This window comes from Camelus dromedarius, chromosome 8 (assembly GCF_036321535.1).
Source record: "Camelus dromedarius isolate mCamDro1 chromosome 8, mCamDro1.pat, whole genome shotgun sequence".
In the NCBI taxonomy this organism is placed as follows: domain Eukaryota; kingdom Metazoa; phylum Chordata; class Mammalia; order Artiodactyla; family Camelidae; genus Camelus; species Camelus dromedarius.
In genome coordinates this window covers 51,362,801-51,384,807 of record NC_087443.1, presented here as the reverse complement: position 1 = coordinate 51,384,807, position 22,007 = coordinate 51,362,801, and the positions used below count along the sequence as shown (strand labels likewise).

General features: G+C 40.7%; 1 long non-coding RNA gene across 1 annotated transcript in view; it reads left to right on the top strand.

The window, feature by feature from the left end:
* LOC116155812 (uncharacterized) overlaps positions 1-22,007 on the top strand; it is a 41,248-nt gene that overhangs the window by 5,754 nt on the left and 13,487 nt on the right. Inside the window, exon 2 of the long non-coding RNA XR_004139707.2 lies at positions 17,129-17,288. This is a non-coding gene — a long non-coding RNA (uncharacterized LOC116155812). The remainder of the gene's footprint in view (positions 1-17,128; positions 17,289-22,007) is intronic.

Sequence of the window (22,007 nt, the reverse complement as noted above, 5' to 3'; positions counted from 1 at the left end):
GAAAGTCCCAGTCTGCAGGGAAGGAGATTCAGAGGTGGAGATTAGTGTGCAGAGCATCTCTGAGGGACTGCTCTTAGAGTTCACACCCGTGGAAGGGAGTGGATGGAAGCTGGATTGGGCAGAGTGACAGGTCAAGTCTCAGTGTAGTCACCTCAGGAGCCTTGGGCTGACTTTGTGAGGGGTTCTATAGACACAGTAACTGCAGGGCTGTCCTGAGTTGGGGCAAAAGGACTGGACCTTTGTACCCCTGCATCAGTCTGTCTGGATCAGGCTGTCCTGGGAAGGGGCGTGACCCTGAGTGAGGCAGCCCAGCCAAGGCAATTCCAAAGAGGACTGACACGAGGGCTGTGTGCTGGCAGCTGGGGAGTAAGCCCGGCTCACATCCCTGTTGGGGGTCTGGGAGGCTCATCACAGCACTCACACAGTGAGGGTGACAGATTCTTCCAAGCAGATATCTCTGCACAGATGACATCTGAATCCTCTTTCATCATCCTGGCTTTAAACCAATCACTCACTGGCTTGACCCGTGAACCATACCAGTTGTCTCTGCTAACAATTCCACCAAGCTTGAGCATAAAGCACATTCTTCATCCTTCACGGCTCTAGCTGTTCCTGCTGGCTACTGCACAGGTTCGGGCACTGCTGAAACCCCAAAATAGCCTGCAAAATTCCTGCTGTCCACTTGACCAAAAGACAGCTTCTCCTCATCTGCATTGGTCTTTGCCAAGCTCACTATGAATCAAGGACATCTCTTTTCGAGCTGCCTCTGGCTATAGGAAGCCAGGACTCTTCCACAGTAAACAGCCTCTTTTAGGCTGGATTTCCTGTTTAGTATGAACAAGCATCTACTCCTCCAGTAGTGGGAACCAAACTTGGTTTTTCTGTTTAACCATTTCATGCCCACTATTCACTGGTAACACTGGAAACAGTACAGACCTGTAGAGGAACACCTCTGCAAATTCAGCATTTGTTTATTGTGTCCCCTGTGGGAGAGGGTGTGGCATTGAACTCTCCTGTTCCAGAGGGTTCCAGGACTCCACTTTTACTTGATCTAACCACATTCTTTCTGTGGAGACAATACCAATAGCTGGCATTTATTACAAAGCATATTACGTATAACTTACTTAATTTTCATATCTATCCTATGCAGAGGTACTATTATTTTTCCTGATTTACATGTAAGAAAACCAAGGTACAGACCATTGAAGACACTTGCCCAAGGTCACGTGAGGTATCAATGGTGCAAGCAGGATTGGAACCCCAGGCTTCTCTGACTGTGATATTCAGGCTCTTAATCACTACGTCACACAGCTTATCAATGGCCGGGGTGGGGAGGAGCATAAATCAGCAAGGCATATTTGCATGGAACCTCTCAGAAGGATCATTTTAGGTACTGACGTCCAAAGCTGGCATGGAAAGCCCACCAAGGAACGAAGCGCTAGCTAGGAACTCCCTTCACCAGCCAGAAAGAGGAATTAAAAGTGAGTAAATTTAGGAGGGGGATTTCTCCATAAAAAATTGGAGCTAGTATTAAAATATAAATGTATGGACTTTGGTATTTTTAACAAGGAACAACTTATGAGTAGCTTTATGAATACGTATGGTGGTACCATGAAACAATAAGGTAGTGAAATATATTTAGAGAGATAGTAACCACGATCTGTAGGTATGGTGGGGCGGGCGGGCAGGAAGAGAGACCTGTCTCCTGTGACATGGAGCCTACTCGTGTCTGTCCATGCAGATGTGCAGAGCCGTGTGGCTACACCTCCACCATCCTCACCCACCTCGATTTGCACAGGAAGCCTAATTGTCTCCAAGTTACAAGGTGGCATTCTCTATGTTAAATTGCCTGGTGAGACTTGGAGGACACCTTATAAACCTGATCTCCACGCTGGACAAACTGCTCCTTCATCTTCAGGGGTGATGACGTGATGGAGTCTGTCCACACCGCATCCCCTGGGAAATAGGGCTGGAAGGACACATGGTGCCAGGTCTCTGACAGGAACGCTAACCTATCATGTCGGCTCCAATGTCAAGATACAAATAGCCATAATGAGGCCATCGACCAAGCTTAGCAAGTCCTGCCCAGTGATGAAATGTGCCTGCACTAGGCAGGGTCTGGAGGTGATTTGGGCCTGACAGCTCAGCCTCCAAACCGCATTTTCCATGTGTCAGGAAAATGAACACCATGTCCAGTGCACATGGTTTTAGCAATTAGACCTTTATTAATACCGCAGAGCAGCTGGAACTAGAAATAGTCTCAAGGGCTCAGATTCTTTCAACATAGAAATTTCCAGAGCGGTGGCAGCTGCTGAGGCCAGGTTTATTCATTGTGGGCCAGAATTCTCATACTCTTGACCCCATGTTTTGGGCCTGGACTTTGTGGCTCTGAGAAATATGGCTGCAAAGCCCTGCTCTGGGGAATCAGACCCTCCTTATTAAAGTAAGTCCGCTGCCCCTTTGTCCCCTCCATTGTCAGTGGCTTGGGTTTTAGCAAACTCCCCTTCCTGTGATTGGGGGTTCATTTCTCCCAGGGAGTACTGTATGCATATCTCTCTTACCACGGCCCTCTCCCATATCCTACCAAGCTTCCTCCCTGGTGGGGAGAACGGGTCTAATCCAACAGTCTCCCCAGGGAGACCCCTCCTGTACCTTGTGCCTCCACTTCCCCCAGGCAGGCCCTATGGAACCATTCTGAGTGTTTGCAAGTTCTTCCTTGAGTTCATCTGAGATCTACTCCCTTAATCTGGCCTCTTCAGTTCTATCCCTATTTGTATTCACTGCGTGGAATAAATGACACCTCCTGAGTGTCCAGACCATTCATTCTCCCATGTTGCTCTGAAGAAAGAAGGGAGGGAGTTGTGAAATGAACTCCACCCCCTATCAAAGGACAAAGACAACTTATCCTTCAAGAATGAGGGCTAATGTCACCTCCTCCAGAGAGTATCTCCATTTTATTTATTTATTTTCCCCTCTTCTATGAAGTCCTGTCATGATAAATATAGTCTTCCCTTGATATTCTCAGGGGATTGGTTCCGGGAACCACCCCAACCCCAAACAAAATCTGCAGATGCTCAAGTCCCTTATTTAATAAATGGCATAGTATTTGCATATAACCTCTAAGTCCGCCTGTATACTTTACTTTAAATCATCTCTAGATTACTTATAACACCTAATACAATGTAAGTGCTGTGTAAATACTTGTAAATACATTTACTTATTTTATTTATTTATTTATTTTTTAATGGAGGTACTGGGGACTGAACCCAGGACCTCATGCACGCTAGGCATGCGCTCGCTCTACCACTGAGCCATACCCACTCCCTCAGCTGTAAATACAATGTAAATGCTATGTCAAGAGTTGCCAGAGTGGGGAAAAACCTGAGTTTTGCTTTTTGGAACTTTCTGGGTTTTTTTCCTGAATACTTTCGATCTGTGATTGGCTGAATCTGTGAATGCAGAACCTGCTGGGTTACCCAATCCAAATACTTCAAAAAAGTGCAGGAGAGATGCCTGGAATAGATTCTTTTCTCACAGAACTCGGAAGGAACCAACCCCGCCCACACCTTGGTTTCGGCCTTCCAGCCACCAGAAACTGAGAGACCACAAATTTCTGCCTTGCAGGCCACTCAGTTTGTGCTGCTTCATTATGGCAGTTTCAGGAAACTACTGTGGGCACACTATGAGATCTTTTGTTTTCCACATTTTTTCCCCTAAAAAATTTATTTTTCACTGAAGATTATAATGTACTAATTTCTGGTGTAAAGCATAAGGATTCAGTCACACACACACACACACATATTCCTTTTCATGTTCTTTTTCATTAAAGGCTATTATAAGATATTGAATATAGTTCCCTTCTCCAAAAATTTTTTAAACAGAAAGAAATAAAAAAGAATAAACCATAAAAAATGGCTTATAGTTTCCCTGCACAGAAAACTCCTACTGTTCATATGTATATAGTATATATTATCTTGTTATACATAACATATAATTTTCTGTTTTATATATAATATATATAATTCCAATATACTATATATAGTATATATATACACACATGCATCCACACATAAATGACATACATATGCACATGTATGTAATGTATATTCTGAATTACCCAATTCAGATACTTCAAAAAAGTGCAAAAAAAAAAGTTTTCACTCCCTAGTCTCTCTTCCCATGACTGTTAACCACTGTGAACTTTTAACAACCCCAAAATTGTTTACACTAGCACTATATATCGATCTTTTTTTTTAAAATTTATGCAGAAAGGATCACATTTCACGTATCCTTCTTCCCTTTGCTGCTTTCTCTAAATGCTATGTTGGAAATTGACTAAGATCATCACACACTGAGTGTCCTCATTTCTTCATGGCTGCACTGTATTCCACCATGTGGATGTGCATTGATTCCTGTACCCACATCTCCCAGGGGCCTGGATTTTCTGCTCAGCTTGCTAGGGTGGATCAGGAATGTGTCGGAGCACCTTAGGGGCTGGCAGGACAACAGAATGGGAGAGAGAATGGAATTGCGTTGCCTAGAGTGACACAAAGAACTAACTAGAAGTGGTTCTAGCTGTTAGGGATGTTAAGACATTTTCTATAATTATGTGACTTTTTTGTTCCCCTGCCAAAATGTAAGGATGTCAACTCTGAAAGGAAAGCATCTCATAGCTGCACATTTACCAAAAAAAAAAAAAAAAAAGGACAAAAAATCTTGAAATAGAATTTTCTAACCTGTTTACAGCTCTTCCAAATGAAGAGTTTCAGCAAGTTAAACACATGGTAAATGTGTAAAAATGCAACAAATTCCAAATGGTTTGTAAGAATAATTGATTGACTGGGGGCGGGGCAAGGGGGAATATAAATGTAATAGAATAGAAATAAAACTTTAGTGTAATTGATAAGTGAGGGTGAGAAGATGAGTATCATGACTTAGCAAAGCTCCAACGATTGTTCCCATTTGCATCCATGTCTTTGTGAGAGATCCAGAATTTTTGTTCTTGCTATGAGCTGTTACAGCCCCTAAACCAAGCAGCAAAATAAGCCAAACATGTAGCCGGATCTTCCTATTGTTTGATTTCAGAGTATGTTAAATTAAGTGTCAATCAGGATATTTAAAACCAATGAAGCATATTTATCCATATTTAATTCTTTAATGTAAAATCATTATAGCTATTAATTTAGTGAAAGCAAAATTCTTTTTATATTAAGAAAATAAATTCAATTTTTAAATTATTTCTTTCATATATGCAGTCTTTATGTTTCTATTTTATGTCGTATTTTGTATACACCAGTACATTAATTTATGCATAAATTTATTAATATATAAATATTATATATGTATACATTAATATATTAACTTGCTGATTTATTAATATATAAATATTATATATATATACACGTACTAGAGATGTGGATTCAAAATTGGCTTTATTTATACAGATGTGAAATAAAAAATGTTTGGAAAACTATAAATTAAACTGCTAGCTAATGTCTTAATATCAACAATAGAAACATAACTAAATAACTTCAATATGCCAAGGGAAAATAAGTGGCCCTTTAGAATTCTATTCTCAGCTAAACTAAAATTCAAGAGTAGAAGCAAACTAAAGACATCATCAGGCAAGCAAAGACTGAAATAACTGGCTAGTTCACAGGCCCCCCACTGAAAGAATTCTAAAAGCTCTACTCTGGGAGAAGGCATGGGAAGGCAGAAGCAAAGGTGAGTGAAGAGACTGATAAATAAACACATGGGGAAGTCTAAATGGACACTGACCACAAAGCAATATAATTATGATTTGGCTTGGGGTATAGGAACTAAAATGCTACAAAACAAGCCTGTAGTACAAGAAAGAATGGTCAGAAATGGACTAAGGTGATGTTCAGGAGGCAGGGAAAGATACTGATTCGCTTTATGTTTCATTATGTCAAAATTCAAATGTAAAGATGGCAGCAAAAACAGGTGTTTCCTGGAAAGCATCCAAGAGCAACAAGGAGAATGAAAAGTAAGATTTGATCTCCAATTTTAGCAAAACAAAGAGACAGCTAAAAGTTGAATCACCAAATAAGTGGAAATATTGTTCCAAAGCAGTGGACCTGGAGCAAGGGGGTATAAGACTGGAAGCATAAAGAGCATCAGTGGCTGCAAATCTCAGGAAAAGTTAGCAAAACCTTCCCAGAGGCAGGATGTAAACCATCCAAGAGCAGTGGGGATGTGGTACAGGCAATGGTGGCTGAATTCCCTGGATCTGATTTAGTTACCAGAGGAAGGAGTGGAAACAGAGAAGGAATCATGATATAGATAGGCCAGGAACTGTCCATCAGAAAGATCAAAACATTCCGAAGTTGTTGACTTTTAAGAAGGTAGTCTCAAAATATATGAACCACATATGACCACAGTTGCAAAAAACCAAGAAATCCACAACCATAAAGAGCTATTTTAAATAATGCTCCAATACCTCAAGCAAAGAAATTAGTAAACTATTAAAGATTTAAACAACACACTTAATAACTTAAACATGACATTCCTGTATCTAACAATCAGAGACTATACATTGAACTTATTTTTGAATGACCACATACTTGGCCACAAAGCAAGTATTTAAAAGTAACAAATGAATCAATATCCTATGAACCACATTTCCTTTCAAAATGCTATAAAATTGGAGACAAATTACAAAAGTGTAACTACAAAAAAGGAATCATATGTCTGGAAATTTTAAAACATTTCTTAACTATTAATGGGTGAAAATAGAAATCATAATGGAAAATTTTAAATATCTAGAGCTAAATGACAAGGGAAAAACTGCATATCAAAATTGTGAGATGTAGCTAAAGCAGTACTTCAGAGAGGAAATTACAGATACAAAATACAGGAATTACATACACCTGAAAAGAAGAAAGTTTGAGTATTAATGAACACATTTAATTAAAGAAGTCAGAAAAAAATAACTATGAACTCAAGAAAAGACAAAGGAAAGAAGATAAAGATACGGGCAAAAATTAATGAAATAGAAAACAAACAATGGAGACGGCCAACAAGTAAAAGATCAGTAGAAAAATAAAGATGATACAAATGAATCACCATACTGGGAAGGAATAAGATATGACCATAGATATAATATAAATTTACCAAGTCATGGGCTACTATGTATGACTTTATTGTAATAATATTGATATTTCAGATGAAATGGAAAACACTTCCAGAAAATATCACTCAAGAAGAAATAGAAAAAACTGAATAGACATATGGCCTTTTAAGTATTTAATTGGTAACTTAAAATCTATCCACAAAAAAGATTTGGTACCTCAGGGAATTTTACAGGTAAGTTTTTCCCAACTTTCAAGGAAGATTTAATTCCTATGTTATGCAATCTGTTCCAGAAAAAAGAAAAAAGGGGAACACTTTCTGACTCAATATAATATTATATTATAGTAATATAACTTTGAAAACAGAAACTAGAAGAAACATTACAAAAAAGGAAAATATAAGAGAATTTCATTTATGAAAGCATATATACAATTTTGGAATTAAACATTAGCAAACAGAATCTAACAGTGTTAAGATAATACATCATAACCACACTGGGTTACTCAAGAAATGAAAGTTTAACAATAGAAAAGCTATTCATGTAATTTGCCAGACACATGAAAAACAAGAAAAAATATGATCACCTCAAAAGATGCAGAAAATTCATTTGATAAAATTCAATTGCCCATCTATAGCCAAAATCTCTTACCATACCAGGAATAAAAAGAATAACTCCATAAATTTTATCTACTATTAATCTACAGTAGAAGTTATACTCAGTGTTATCTCTATAATAATTCCACTTAGGATCAGGAACAAGACAAGGGCAACTATTCTCAAAAGCTCTTATTCAATATTACTTTGTAAGTCCTATCCATTGAAGTAATGATGATAAGAAGAAATAAAATGAATATTCAAAATGAAAAAATAAGAGCATCACTATTTATGGATTCTATGATTCCCTTTTCAAAAATCCAAGAGAAGGGAAGTAATAGGCAACTATTAAAAGAAATAAGGAAACTAATAAGTTGTCTAATTTAAACTGATTTTTAAAAATGGTTCCTGAACACCTGTAACAAACTGTTAGAAATACAACTTTCAAAATGATACTATTTAAAGTTGTAGCAAGCACTATAAAAACCTGGCAAAAATGTATAAAATCTTTACAGGGAAAAATATAAATCTATATTAAATAATATAAATGTATCATTTCTCAAGAAGGCCTATGTAGAAAGATATGTCACATTTCTGACTGGGAAGATATTATACAAATATTGATATTATACAAATATTATACAAATGGCAACATTTTGATATTATACAAATGCCAACATTTTCCCATATTAATCTATTTAGATGCACTTCCTTTATCAATCCCTATAGTGTTTTTTATAGGAAAAAACTAGCTAATCCTAGAAAGTTGGAAAGGTCAGAACTAATGAAAGTCAAAACAAATTTGAGCTATAGTCAACAATACTGTATCTTATACTTGAAATTTGCTAAAAGTAAATCTTAAATGTTTCAACACACACACATATAAATGGTAACTATGTGAGGTGATGGATGTGTTAACTAGCATCTCTGTGGTAATCATTTCACAATATATACTTTTTAATTTTATTTATTTATTTTTATTGAAGTATAGTCAATTTACAATGTTGTATTCATTTCTGGTGTACAGCATAATGATTCAGTTATACATACATATTCCTTTTCATATTCTTTTTCATTTCACTATATAAACTGATATCAAATCATCATGTTGTACACCTTAAACTTAAAAATGTTATTTGTCAATTATATCTCAGTAAAGCTGAAAAACAACCAAATTTGAGGGGACTCACTGTACCAACTACTAAGTACAGCTATCAGTTATAATAATGTGAAAATTGCATTACAGTGCAAGGATAGACAAATGGACCAACAGTTGGGATAGTCAAGGAATGATCCATTTATACATGGGAATTTGTATTTAACAGAAATGGCATTTCAAACACTGAGAAAGGCTGGACTATCCTTATGAGGTTCTGAAACATTTCACTTTCTATTTGGAAAAAGATAAAATTAGATTCCTACTTCACCATATAAGCAAAGCAAAAGTAAATTCCAGATGGACAAAAATTTAAATGTGAAGAGCAAAAATTTAGAATTTTTAGAAAACAATATGGAGAATATCTTGAATGTAGACTCATGAACAGATTTATTAAAGAACAAATACCCACAAATCATAAAAAGATTTATGATTTTGACTACACTAAATTTTAAAAGTTATTTATAACAGAGGATAACATAAACAAAACAAAAAGGCTAGATACAGTTTAGGAGAAGATATTTGCAATTCAAGTAACAATTTCAGAGTAAATACAGGACAGCTACAAGTGTATAAGAAAAGGATAAACCAGTGTTTTAATAGGAGCGAAGGAGTAGAACTGGCCTCTTTCCCTTTCCCGTTCTCTCTCTCTCTCTCACACACACACACAACTAGCTAGTAAACATATAAAAATGCTTAAGTTTATACGTACTTAGGGAAATGTAAATTAAGACAATAAAATGCCTTTTTATATCTATAGATTGGAAAAAATTTAAGTCTCACAAGCAATGGTGAGGATGCAGGAAAATGGGAATTTTTAGTCTGGTAGAAATCTGAATTGGTATAATTACTTGGGAGAACAATCTGTCAGTACTGAGGAAAGTTACTACTTAGCAATTCCACTTGTAGGTGTCTGAAGAAATTATGTGCATGTGCACAAAGATACATGCACCAGCATGTTCACTGCAACAACAACCACAAAAAAGCAACTAACCGTCCCTCTATAGGGAAATGGACACATTATGGTGCACTAGGCTGCAGTTAGAATAGATGAACTAGGTCTGCACTGTATCTTTACCACCTGAATCAGTCTCTAAAATATACTGTTGAGTAAGAAAGCAAATTGAAAAGAATATATACAACTTGATGCCATTTAAGTAAAATGATAGCAAATGTTGTCTCGAACGTACAGTATTTAGTGAAAGTAGAGTTATGCGTGCAAATAACACATACCAACTTGAGGCAGAGATACCTCTACAGAGGGGAGAAGGAGGGGGAAGGGTGGTTAAGCCATTTACATATTTTTTATCTTTTATTACAAGTGATCTAAAGTAAATGGAGCGGGGTGGGGGTACAGCTCGGTGGTAGAGCCTGTGCTTACAATGTGCGAGGTCCTGGGTTCAATTCCCAGTAATTCCATTAAAAACAAAAATAAAGTAAATGGAAAAATGTTAACAGCTATTTAATCTGGCCAGTAGGCATATGGTGGTCTGTTTTATTTTCTGTCCTTTCTGTATGCTTGAAATATTTCTTAATTTAAAAAAATTAAAATGTGAAAACATTTTTAAAAAGCTGAGAATCAAGAGTTCAAGTCTTTTCTCTCTGAATCTTCTTCAGTACAATCCAATACAACGCACATCCCCTGGGCTAGGTAGAGGAAAACCAGCCGTCACAGAGATGCAGTCCCAAATCCAAGGACTACCTGTCCTAACAGGGAGAGCAGTAACAATTATTCCTTATCCTTTTGGGTTATTGTTTGGTACCTGTCATGGAGGAAAACAACTGCAGTTTTTCATTTGAGCTAAATATAAATGCAACAAGGAAAGACCCATGTGAAGGGCTTTCCCAGGGCCACACGTTTGGCTGTCACATCTACAGATGACAGTCACAAGCTCCCTTTGACTGCCAAGATGTCATTAGATGGTGGCATAACCAGGGCTGCTGGGATGCTAGGCCATTTCACAGACTGCAGGTAGCAGAGTTTTTCTGCAGAGGCCATGTTCTCCCAGGATGACCCTGGATAGTTGGTTCACTGGGAGTCAGAGATGAAAAAAAAAAAGAGCTCACTACAGAGACAGTAAAAGGATCAGTGGTGACCAGGGATTTTTTTTTTTTTTTGGAGGGGGCAGGAAAAATAAATAGAGCACAGAGAGGATTTTTAGGGCAATGAAACTACTCTTTATGATACTAGAATGGTGGATACACGTCATTATACATTTGTCCAAACCCAAACCCACAGAATGTACACCATCAAGATTGAACCCTAATGTAAACTATGGACTTTCAGTGATTGTAATGTATCAATGTAGGTTCATTGATTGTAACAAATGTAACACTCTGGAGGGGGATGTTGATAATGGGAGAGGGGTCTTGCATGTGTGGGGATGGGGAGATATGGGAAATCTCTGTACCTTCCTCTCAGTTTTGCTGTGAACCTAAAACTGCTCTAAAAAAATAAAGTCTTTTTTTTAAAAAAAAGGCTCACAGCCTGGTGGGGAAGAAAAGTATAAGGATCAAGACATATGGTCCATAAAAGACATAGAAACAATATGCTAAAAGAATTAGGGGCAGGGGAAGAAATGAGATTGTAAACAATTTCTTGGAACCAACAGAACTTCAAATCAGCCTTATTTCTGATCAATGACTATGTGAAGATTGCTCTTCAGATCCCTATCTGAAGGGTCATAGGGTCTCATCCTAAGTTGCTATTGACAGAGGACGCTTTCTGGAAGTGACACTGGAATCTGCCGGTTAGGCTTAAGTCACTGTTTCCCTCCTTCCCTTCCCCATTGCTCCCACCCCCAGGCCATGGCATGCCTAGGAAGGTTACTTCAGCATAGACCATACAGCCACAGGGGTGGCTGCAGACTCGGAATCTGTGGGGCTAGATGGGTAGGAAGGATGCAAGAGAGAGGGGGAGAGAGAACAAGTTCCAGCAGCAGCAGGTAAGAAGTAAGAATTACTGGTGTTTCATAATAAAGGCCTGAATCAAAAAGTAGGTTTCCCAGTTGAGACCAGCTACTTGGGGCAATGGCAAATGGATCACAAAAAAGAAGATCTGGAGGCTTCCTCACTTCCAGGTAAACATAAAGTACAAATCAAAATCAGAAATTGTGTGTCCCCCAGGGTTTACTCTCTGATCTATGTAGACTAAATAATATCCTGCAAAGACATCCAGGCCTAATCCCCAGGGTCTGCAACAGAGACTTTACTATGGGATTAAATTAGGCTATTATTATTATTATTATTATTATTATTTTTATTTTTATTTTTATTATTTGAAATGTAGTTGATTTACAGTGCTAGTTTCAGGTATATAGCAAAGCAATTCAGTTATACATATATATATATACATACAGGTACTTTCTTCAACTTCTTTTCTATTATGGCCCTTTACAAGGTATTGAATATAGTTCCCTGTGCTATACAGTAGGTCCTTGTTGTTTATCTATTTTATATGTAGTAATATGTAACTGTTAATCCCAAATCTACCCCCTTTTCCCCTTGGTAACCACAGTTTGTTTTCTATGTGAGTTTTTGTTTGTTTGCTTGTTTTTTTGTTGTTGTTGTTGTTGTTTTTAGATTCCACATATAAGCAACATCATATATTTGTCTTTCTCTGTCTCACTCACTTCACTTTTAGGCGCTTGATGGGGAGATTATTTTGGGATTATCCAGCTGGGCCCTAAATGCAATCACAAGTGTCCTTATAAGAGGGAAGCAGAGGGGGATGTGACACAGAATAAGAAGGAACATGACCACTGCAGCAAGATGCTCTGTGGCTGGCTTTGAAATGGAGGAAGGGTCTTTAAATCAAGGAATGCAAAGAATTCAGCTCTAGAAAAAAAGGCAAGTAACAGATTCTCCCTTAGAGCTTCCATAGGAAGCTTCTCAGCCCTGCCAACAACCCAATGTTGGCCCAGTGAAACTGGTTTCCAGCTTCTGACCCACCAAGTTCATTGTAAATTGTTGCAGCAGAAAGGACACTAATGCAGATTTCTTTGGTTGTCTTGATAAAAGAAGACTTCCAGGCATTTTGATATGGAGAGGTTGATGGCCATTGGTTGACAAGAGTCAAGATTCTGGTCCTAGAGAAGGCAAGGGGCAAGGGAGTGATAATCTGGGACAAAGATTTCCATGCAGGTGGTTAACCGGGAGTGATCTGGGGAACACCACTGTGCAGAGGTGAGGAAAGCAGGCCTGGGCAGAGGGTGAAACGGTACTTTGAGACAGTAGCACAGAGGCCCCAGCCAATCCCTCAGGGAGCTCTGGAGTTAGGGTGGTCCGGCAAATGTGGCCCAAATTGAGCAAAGAGACCAATCCTTGGTACCTCTAACAATGACCAGTCATCAGATGCATGCTATTCCCAGGGAAGGGGTTGTCACCTTGAGCAATTATTAAAAGGTCATCCCTTGGGGAAGGACTCAGCTCCACGCCATCTGCAGACAACACTCCTGGCTCCTAGGAGAGTACGTGCTTTGGTCCTGAGGTGGGAGTCAGAGCAGCACACAGCATCTCTTGCACCATGGAAGCAGCCTCCAACACAATTTTATCTGACTAAGACCCTGGTACAGAGATGGATGGGAAAGTTTCCTATTGACTCTGGTCTCAAACCAATCTTTCAGAGACCCAGTCCAAGTTCTGAGTCTGTGCGATTCTTTGGGAAGCTTGCTGAAAGCGGCTCAGGGACACTTTGAGCAAAGAGCCTGACATAACTCTAAGTGGTTTGGTCTTGGACTGAGGTTTCAAAATAAACCTCCCCATGAATATCTGGAAAGCCTTCTGAGAAAGCCCCTGAATAAATACCATAACCCCTTGTACCATTGGTCAGAATTGTTTTGGCTTGGTTTTCTGGGACTCACAGTGTGCCCTGGCTGATAAATGAAGCCATGTGGAAAGCTCAGGGAACCCAGGGCCAAACCCTGTCCCCGCCATCACACCACACCAGGCACCAGCCAATGCTGGCTCCAGACTCCAATACCCAGGCTCTAGGGCAAAGCCAAGTTGAAGTTGATTTCCAGGGAGCCTGCCCTCTGGAGAGACCCACTGTCAGAACAACCTTAAACAAGCCACAGGCCTTTGATTCCAGCTTTTGTTGCTCTAAATCCTGCTAACAGGCCTTACTGCACTCATCTGCTTAAGTACTGCCCGGAGCATAATTTAGTGGTACTTTACTGGCTGGGAACCATCAGGGGCTCAGAGGCATCACTCTGAAGTGACTGTGGTGTCTAAAGGTCTGGGGTCTTCTCTGTCTTCTGACACTTCTTAACAATGTGGCCTTGGTAGAGGCACTGCTCTCTGGACCTGCTTTCCTCCTCTGTAGAATGGGTGGCATAAAATTATCACTAAGTTCCTGTCCTGTCTTCATGCTCGGGGACTATCTCGTCCTCTGGGTGTGAAGGTTGCAGAGAATGACATGCATTTGTACAGATGCTGGCACATCCTAAAATCTGCAAATTTGGGAGCAAATTCCTGCCATCAGATGTCTTTCAAATGGATGAACATATGAATAAATCATGCTTACTTACATTGGCTGCTTCTGCTCAAAACCGGCAGCTTGGTATTCACTTACATCACCAAAATGGACCCCTTTCACCAGCCTGTAAATTTTCCAGGGCCTTGTGCATGAGCGGCCACTACATTTTTTTTTTTTCAATCCACAAGATAATTTTAGGAGTTTAGTGGAGTGGCTGAACAGAGAGCCAGCTAACTTATTTGTCAGAATGTTTGCATTGCAATCTGTGCCAATGACTCACCTTGTGACATTGGCAAGCCATTTAATCCCACTGAGCTGCTGAGAGGGATGCCAGTCAAGGTCAACCCTGCCTCCCTCACATGGTAACTGCAAAGATCAAATGAAATGGAGCTTGTGAGAGGACTCTGGGACCTGTAAAGCTTATCAACATGTAAGAAATTATTATTATTCCATTAACACCTTCAAAGCCACACAAGGGGAATCTATTCCATCAGTTGCCTTTGCTTGGGATAAGCCTTTCCTTCTCAAAGGAGAGGTTTTCAGGTAGTGTTGTCAGAATACAAACAGAGTGAGTACAAAGGTTTATTTTGCCAGCTTCTGAGGTTCCCAAGAGAATGATTCCCAGCAGTACAAGTTGCTAAAATAGTTTGTGAGGTCACCTGCTCTTAGCAACCAAGATTGGTAGAGAAGGAACGAGCCTGAATCCACCCAGAGGATTAATGCTCACGCCAGGCTGTACAACTGTCAGGGCAATTGCTTATGCAGCCTGCAGCGCCCTGAGCTGCCGCTTCTGCATTAGAAGAGGCAGTTCTGTTAGTGCCTTCAGAGCTCACATTAGTCACGTGGCTCTTCTGGCTATGAGGATGACTGCACATGTGACTCCAATCACAATACAAAAATCATCACCCTTAAGATTTCAGTGTGCAAACCTGATTCCTTCCAGTTTGCAGCAAGATCACAGAGCAACACCTCACCCACTCTCTTCCCCCAATTTGGACTCTGAGAAAAGCCCTACAAATGAAAAGACAACTCCACCAAAAGGTATCTTTGCTGTAAAGGCAGTGTGTTTCTGTTGCTAGATCTGAAAATATCCTGAATTCATCTGCCCTTCAACAAGATTATTGAGAAAACATCCCAGCAAACCAACTGAGAGCCGACTTCCTGGTCTTGCTCCAAGCCTACAAGAGCCTAGATAAAGCAGCAGTGAAGGAAACGCAGACATGCCACGATGAGAAGGACTTACAGAAGCTCTGCTTTTATTTACTCATTTACTGAGTCTCTATTTTCCTCTCTCCACTCTTGGGAAACACTAATGCTTGGTGCTGGCATCTGGGTGAGAACAGGCAGGGCAGGTCTGGAGTGGGCCAGGCTGAGGGCTAGGCAAAGTCAGCACAGATTGACAGGCGGCCTTGTGCACAGCCAGAGAAAACTGTGGGGGATGGGATCTGTTGTTATAGCAACCAGAGTCTTCCTAGGTGCACACGGGTAGGGGCAACAGGTCTTTGGGAACACACAGCAGACAGTAAGATCTGGAGGAGTGCTGTGGGACACAGCACAGGCTGACAGGCAGACCCACACACAGTGCAGCTGAGCACGACAGCCAAGCAGAGAGCAGGGGCTGGCGCTCTTCTGCCTGGAGCTGAAGCCCCGTCTTTCTTCCTTCAGGCAGACATCAGCTGGCAGGTGCACTCTGCTTTTTCCTCAGTGAGGCAGAACTTTGCGAGTGCTTGTGATTACAGAGCCAGCACGGGTTAGGGCTTCTGGGAAGTTCTTAACGACCCTAATGTCAGTTACCTGTGGGTTTTTATTTCTCATCAGCCAATTAACTAGAGTTTCATATGATGTAAGGTAAAACGTGGATCCACTTGAGTTGCCTTCTTCTGTCTTGCCCTGAATTTCACAAACAAGCAAACACACACGTGCACAGACACGGAGTAACTAATACACACAACAACCCAGACACACACTCTAACACAGACATAGTCTCATAAGCCCGCCCTCATGGGCCCTCTCGCATAGACACTCACATTTCTAAGGTTAGAGAAGGCTTATACTTCAGAGACTAGAGCTTAGCTGTGTTTTTAAACATCCCCCTGGCAAAGGGATGTGCGTTTCAGAGCAGAGTGGTTGCCAAGCTCACAGGAATTTGGGTTTCAAGTCATGAAGCTCCAGCTCTTTTTAAAATAGCTGAGATGCTTTGGTTATGGTTGTTTGTTTTTTAACTTCCCTGCGATTTGTTTTGGTGTGTGGTTTTAAAATAGCCCTGCCAGGGACCCTGTGGTTGATACTCACTCACTTACGAGTTTCTCCAGGATATGAGTGAAGTGGGTAGCACTCCAGACAGGAATAAGTCTGCCCAGGGTGGCCATCCTGAAGGTGAACCCTTCCTGCTCAGTGCCCTGGACCAAGAATCTTGACCTCAGTTGTAAGTAAGACTCTCCCTGCCCAGCCACCTCATTAGAAATATCCCCTAGGGTTCTTTATCCCATGACTTTATAAAGACAGCAAAAATGGCAAACTGAGAATCATTGACTCTAAATATGAAATGAGAATTATGTGCAGTTCATTACACAGCCCCAAAGCCATCAGTAAGAGACAGCCTAGTTCTGGAATCCATTTCCCCATCCTTTTTATCAAAGATTTGTCTATGGACAAATTTCTCTAGCCAATCCTGATCAGGTCTTTTTTTTCTTTCACTGTCCCAGTTCTCATCTGCATCCTTCACCATTTATGTTCTGAGCCTGTTTATGTTGATGGAGCAGAGAGATGGCTGTGTGTTCACCCAAACCCTTCTTTTTCCTCCTGAGCAGAGTGGAAAGCTCACGTCCCAGCCTCCAGAGCCATGAGAACCACTCACTGAGCCCCGGCCAATGGAATGTGGCGGAGGTGGTGGACAGGACTTCGCTGATCGCAGGGAGTGTGGTCCCCCTTCCCGTTCTCCCATACAACCACTACCTCATTGTGACACAGGTGAGACACAAACCTTTCTTGTGTTACTCCAGTGAGATCTGAGGACTGCACTCAGACTCTTTCATAGACCAAGATTAGAAATACTAACTCTGAAGAATTCTTGGTTACTCTCTCTACAATGGCTTAAAGTTTAGACCATGTGAATTTCTAGTGGACTGTATATACACACCCCAAGTTACTCCCATCAGTACCAATGCCTATTGTCTGGTGGCCCCAGAATGGCTTCTCAGTATGCAATGCTTTGTTCTTTTCTGTGCCACCCTGAGTTGCTGTGCATGAGAAGGGTTTTAAATAGTTCAGAGCATTTTGGTATACACCATGTGAAAAGTGTTCCCTGTGTTTGAAATTCATTCCCTTCCTGTTCCTTCTGGGTAGCAGTATCAGCCAAAGCTCAGACTTACCTGTTCCCATCTTGGCCTGTGAGCCACACAAGACTGTAGGCAAGCTTGGAAGACAGAGGCCCTTCTGGGTCTCCCTTGTTTGAGGATATCTTTTATCCCTAAGACATCGTCTCTGTTCATCTTCAGCATCTGAGAAGCAACAGGACAAAGTTATAAACAGTGAGGCAGTCACTGGATGTCCATAAACTGAGATCTCTCCTGTGCCCAGTAGGTTATGAAACAGTTCATTTATTTTTGAGAACTGAAGAGATAGGACAATATAGATTATGAGAAAGAGCACAAAATTAGATTATTGACCTGGATCTTAATCCAGACTCTTCCACTAATTTGCCTGGTGACATCGAACAAGTTACAACTTCTCTTGGCCTCCGCTATTTTGTTTCCTTATCTATCATAGCTGGTAATATCACCTTCTCAGGCTAACCTGATGGGTGCTTGAATTGTTACAGAACCAAACAGATCATATGTACAGACACATGAGGAAGTTACATTGGGAAAAATGTGAGGAATTATTTAAAGAAAACTCATGTACAGTCAGGTTGTTACATGTTATAGACTGACCAGACCTCTGACAGAAAGAGCTGCTCTTTGAAAATGGACATTATTTTCTCGGGGTTCATTTGATGCTTTTTCCCACTTTAGTACATGTATAAAAGTGGGTGCAGTGGTTTACGAATGGGATACATACCACCACTTTTCTGGTTAGCTTGTCAGAATAGAGATCTTACTCCATTCCAGTGTCACTCAAGAGTGTCAGAGTTATGTGTGCCTAAGTTGAAAACTATTAAAACCATGGCTAGACAATTCCATGTCTGGGAGTCTCCCCTATGAGTAGATGGATGTGAGAAACGATATTAGAGGCTATTCAGTGTTTGGAATAGAAGAGAGTAGAAGCATCTAGATTTTTACCATAATGGAGGATTGGTTAAAACAACTGTGGACCATCCATGCATTGGCAAAATAGATAGCTATGAATGCTGGAACTCTGATACACTGACAGGGAACACTTCCCAGGAAATTTCATTAATCTAAAAAAGCAAATTGCAGAACAGTGTGTAAAATTTGATGCCATTTGTGTCAAAAATCTTTTTTTAAGTATTTGCTTGTGTATACATAAAATATCTCTGAAAGAATACCAGAATGCTGGTAGAAGTATTAATCTCTGGAGAAGGAAATGTATTGGCTAGGACAGATGGTAGAGGTACCATTTTTGTTTTTTAAACTTAAAACCATGTGAATATATTAACTGCTCAAAACAAAGCAAGACAAACCCCAAAACAAGATTAGATTCAGTTCGTTTGTTTGTTTGATAGTTATAGTAAAACATAACTAAAATTTATCATTTTAACCATTTTTAAGGGTATGGTTTAGTGGCATTAAATATATTCTTGGTGCTCTGGAACCGTCATCATCATCCATGCCCAGAACTTGTGTTCCTTCCCCAGGAGGGAAAAGCATCAGGGGAAGGCTCCTCAGCTCTTCGCTTTCCCTCCCCAAGGGTAGGTGAATGACTAAGCTAATTGATGAGTTGGGAGAAGACTGAAATCCAGCCTTTTCTGGGTATTCTCTTTCAGAGTACACTGCCTCAGGACACACATTTTCTGCTCTTCCAATCAGTAAACTCACTTAGGCAGACCCTGCCCCTGCACAAGAAAGCCTGTGGTTCTGGGAGAGTGAGGGACTAAGGAAGAAGGGGTAGGAAGCTTGTTTGGGTGAGACTCAGAAAGGTATGCCTTAACTTGTCCAAGACTGATTCATATCCATCAGCCTTCTAGAAAAGGAGATGACTACAAAGATCCAAGGAAGAAAGTTACAGTTCAGGGTTGAAGGTGGCCAAGCCCAGTTAATCTCTTGGTTTGGATCCAGCTCTTTGAGCAGGCCAGAGAAAGGTGGTACTTCCCCAGTCATGAGTACTGGGATAAGCCTTGCTGCTAGGTTGCCAGAGTATACATCTGCAGAGGCAAGGCTTGGACACCCCCACTCCAATTATACAAGGGGAGGGACCAGTGATCCCCCACCCCAAACCCTGATTCAGTAGGAGAGGGCTGGAGCCAAGGTTCTACCATGCTACAACCTTGTGTTGTACTCTGACCACTAATTACTCCAGGGTAGGGCCTGGTGTTTCTTTAATAACATAGCTTTAAAACTTCACAGCCCAAGAGTCGGGGTCCATTTCCTGGAATCTGATGTCTTGCTCCACTGATCACCGTGGGACTCACACTTGTTTTACTGTTTCTGTCTCAGTGTTTTCCCCAAGGAACACTGCCCTAGCAGAGCTGGTGTGTCTGCTGCCTGGTCATTTGCCATGTTTGTATGCAATGTCCAAGCCAGTGATAGTGATAATAAGGCTGATAATTTCATATGTGTAGACCCCTGTGCCTAAATATCCATTCCAAATTTGGAAGGGGGATAAGGGATTGCTTTATCATGACCTATTTGAGTTCCAACAATTTTTATTAAATTGCTCAACTGTGACTTTGGCCACATTTGGTCCTGTAGAGTTTCTCCCAGTTATTTCGGAGAATCCCTTATGGGGTGTCTAATGTCTCACGTCTGATAACAGTATTTCCTTGCAAAGCCACCATGCCACCACCACTGCTGCCCATGGTCTTGGGGGACCACTGCTCTGTGGTGCATGGCGGTTTGTTTAATGCCTCTACCATACTGGCCTGTGGGAGGGGCTCTGCACAGTCTTTTCTCACTGGCACCCAAACATGTCCCAGTGGGTTCTTCTTTCGGGCTTAGTTTTTTGTTTTTGTTTTTTTAATATACTGAAGGATACTTAGTTACAATGTGTCAATTTCTGGTGTACAGCATAATGCTTCAGTCATACATATACATATATTCCTTTTCATATTCTTTTTCATTATAGGTTACTACAAGATATTGAATAACGTTGCCTGTGCTATATAGAAGAAATTTGTTTTGAACTTAGATTGAACTTGACTCAAAGTTCAGGGAAGCACAGGAAGAGAACTTAGAGCTGTATAAGATATGGTTTCTCTGAATCTACAGGCTGACATACTGACTCAACAGTTGCTTAAATGTTGACCTGCTTACAAAGAAGTCACCCATACCCATCCCTGGAAGGACTCAGAGCATGGCCAGGTCCATCACCTGAGGCCCAGCAAAAGAAAGGCATTTCTCCTCTACTCCAGTCTGAGGTCAACCTTCTCAATCTTTATATCCTATTCTAGGATCTACTTCCCAGTGTGATGGACAACAGTGATGTTCACTCCTTTAGAGAGAAAACACCGCCCCCCTCTGCAGGGGTACTTCCTGGCAACCATGTCATAACACAACAGTGTTCCATGGTACTTTCTGGGCTAATCAGTCTTCATTAGGGCAGGATATCAGAAGTTCAGTCCAGGTTGAATCCTGCCAAATCCAAACCAGTCCCCTTGGTAAGGTGAAGTCATTTTCAATTCACCATCCCCACCATTTTGCCTTCTGGCCTCCTATGAACATCGACTGAACAAGAACACACTCCTCCAAGCAGAATACATTCATCGGCCAGCGGGTGTAAGAAAACATTTTTCTAAGGGAAACACATCTGCACAGATGCAAGTCTTTCTGCACCATCAGTTGGAACCTGTTCCCTTATCTTACAGAGGAGCTTACCCTCTGGATTTAATAACATATTCATTTGAAAAAGCCACATTTATTTTACATTTTTGTAGTATAAAGACTCATTCAGATGGTTTCCCCCAAAACGGAAGTCTGTACATTTTGAGTAACATAAAACTACTTGCGGCTTTAAAATTTTAGTTTTTCCAGGTTATAGCCAAAGTTTCAAATCAAAGTCTCAGCCTGGGCACCACATACATGCTAATTTCAGTTGGAATCCAAACTCCTTAGCACAATCTTTAAGGCATAACACACTTGGGCCTGTCTTATGAACATGTACAAATGTATCTCCCCATCGTCTCAAACCTGCCTGTCTCTGCTCAAATCGGGAGAAGTCTTCCCAGAAGAAGCTACACTTGCAGCTTTCCTCCCGCCACACCCAGGTCTAGTCTTCTGATCTTCCAAATCCCCTGCCCCCCCGCCCATTTGATGAAGTTTTTTACCTCTTCTGATGACACTCACTTCTCCCTTTGGATTTCTCCACGGCTCCTCTCCTTCATCCAGCCACCCACCCACCCAACAAGAGTTCATCAGGGGCCTGCCTTGTGCGAGACACCATGTGGGTTCTATGGGACTTCTGAAAATGGGTAACACCTGGGGCTTCCCTCAAAGAGTTTTACAATTTGGTAGAAAAATATACAAATGGCAAAGTTCTGTTACTTTTCTACTAGAGAACTATTTACATTTCTTT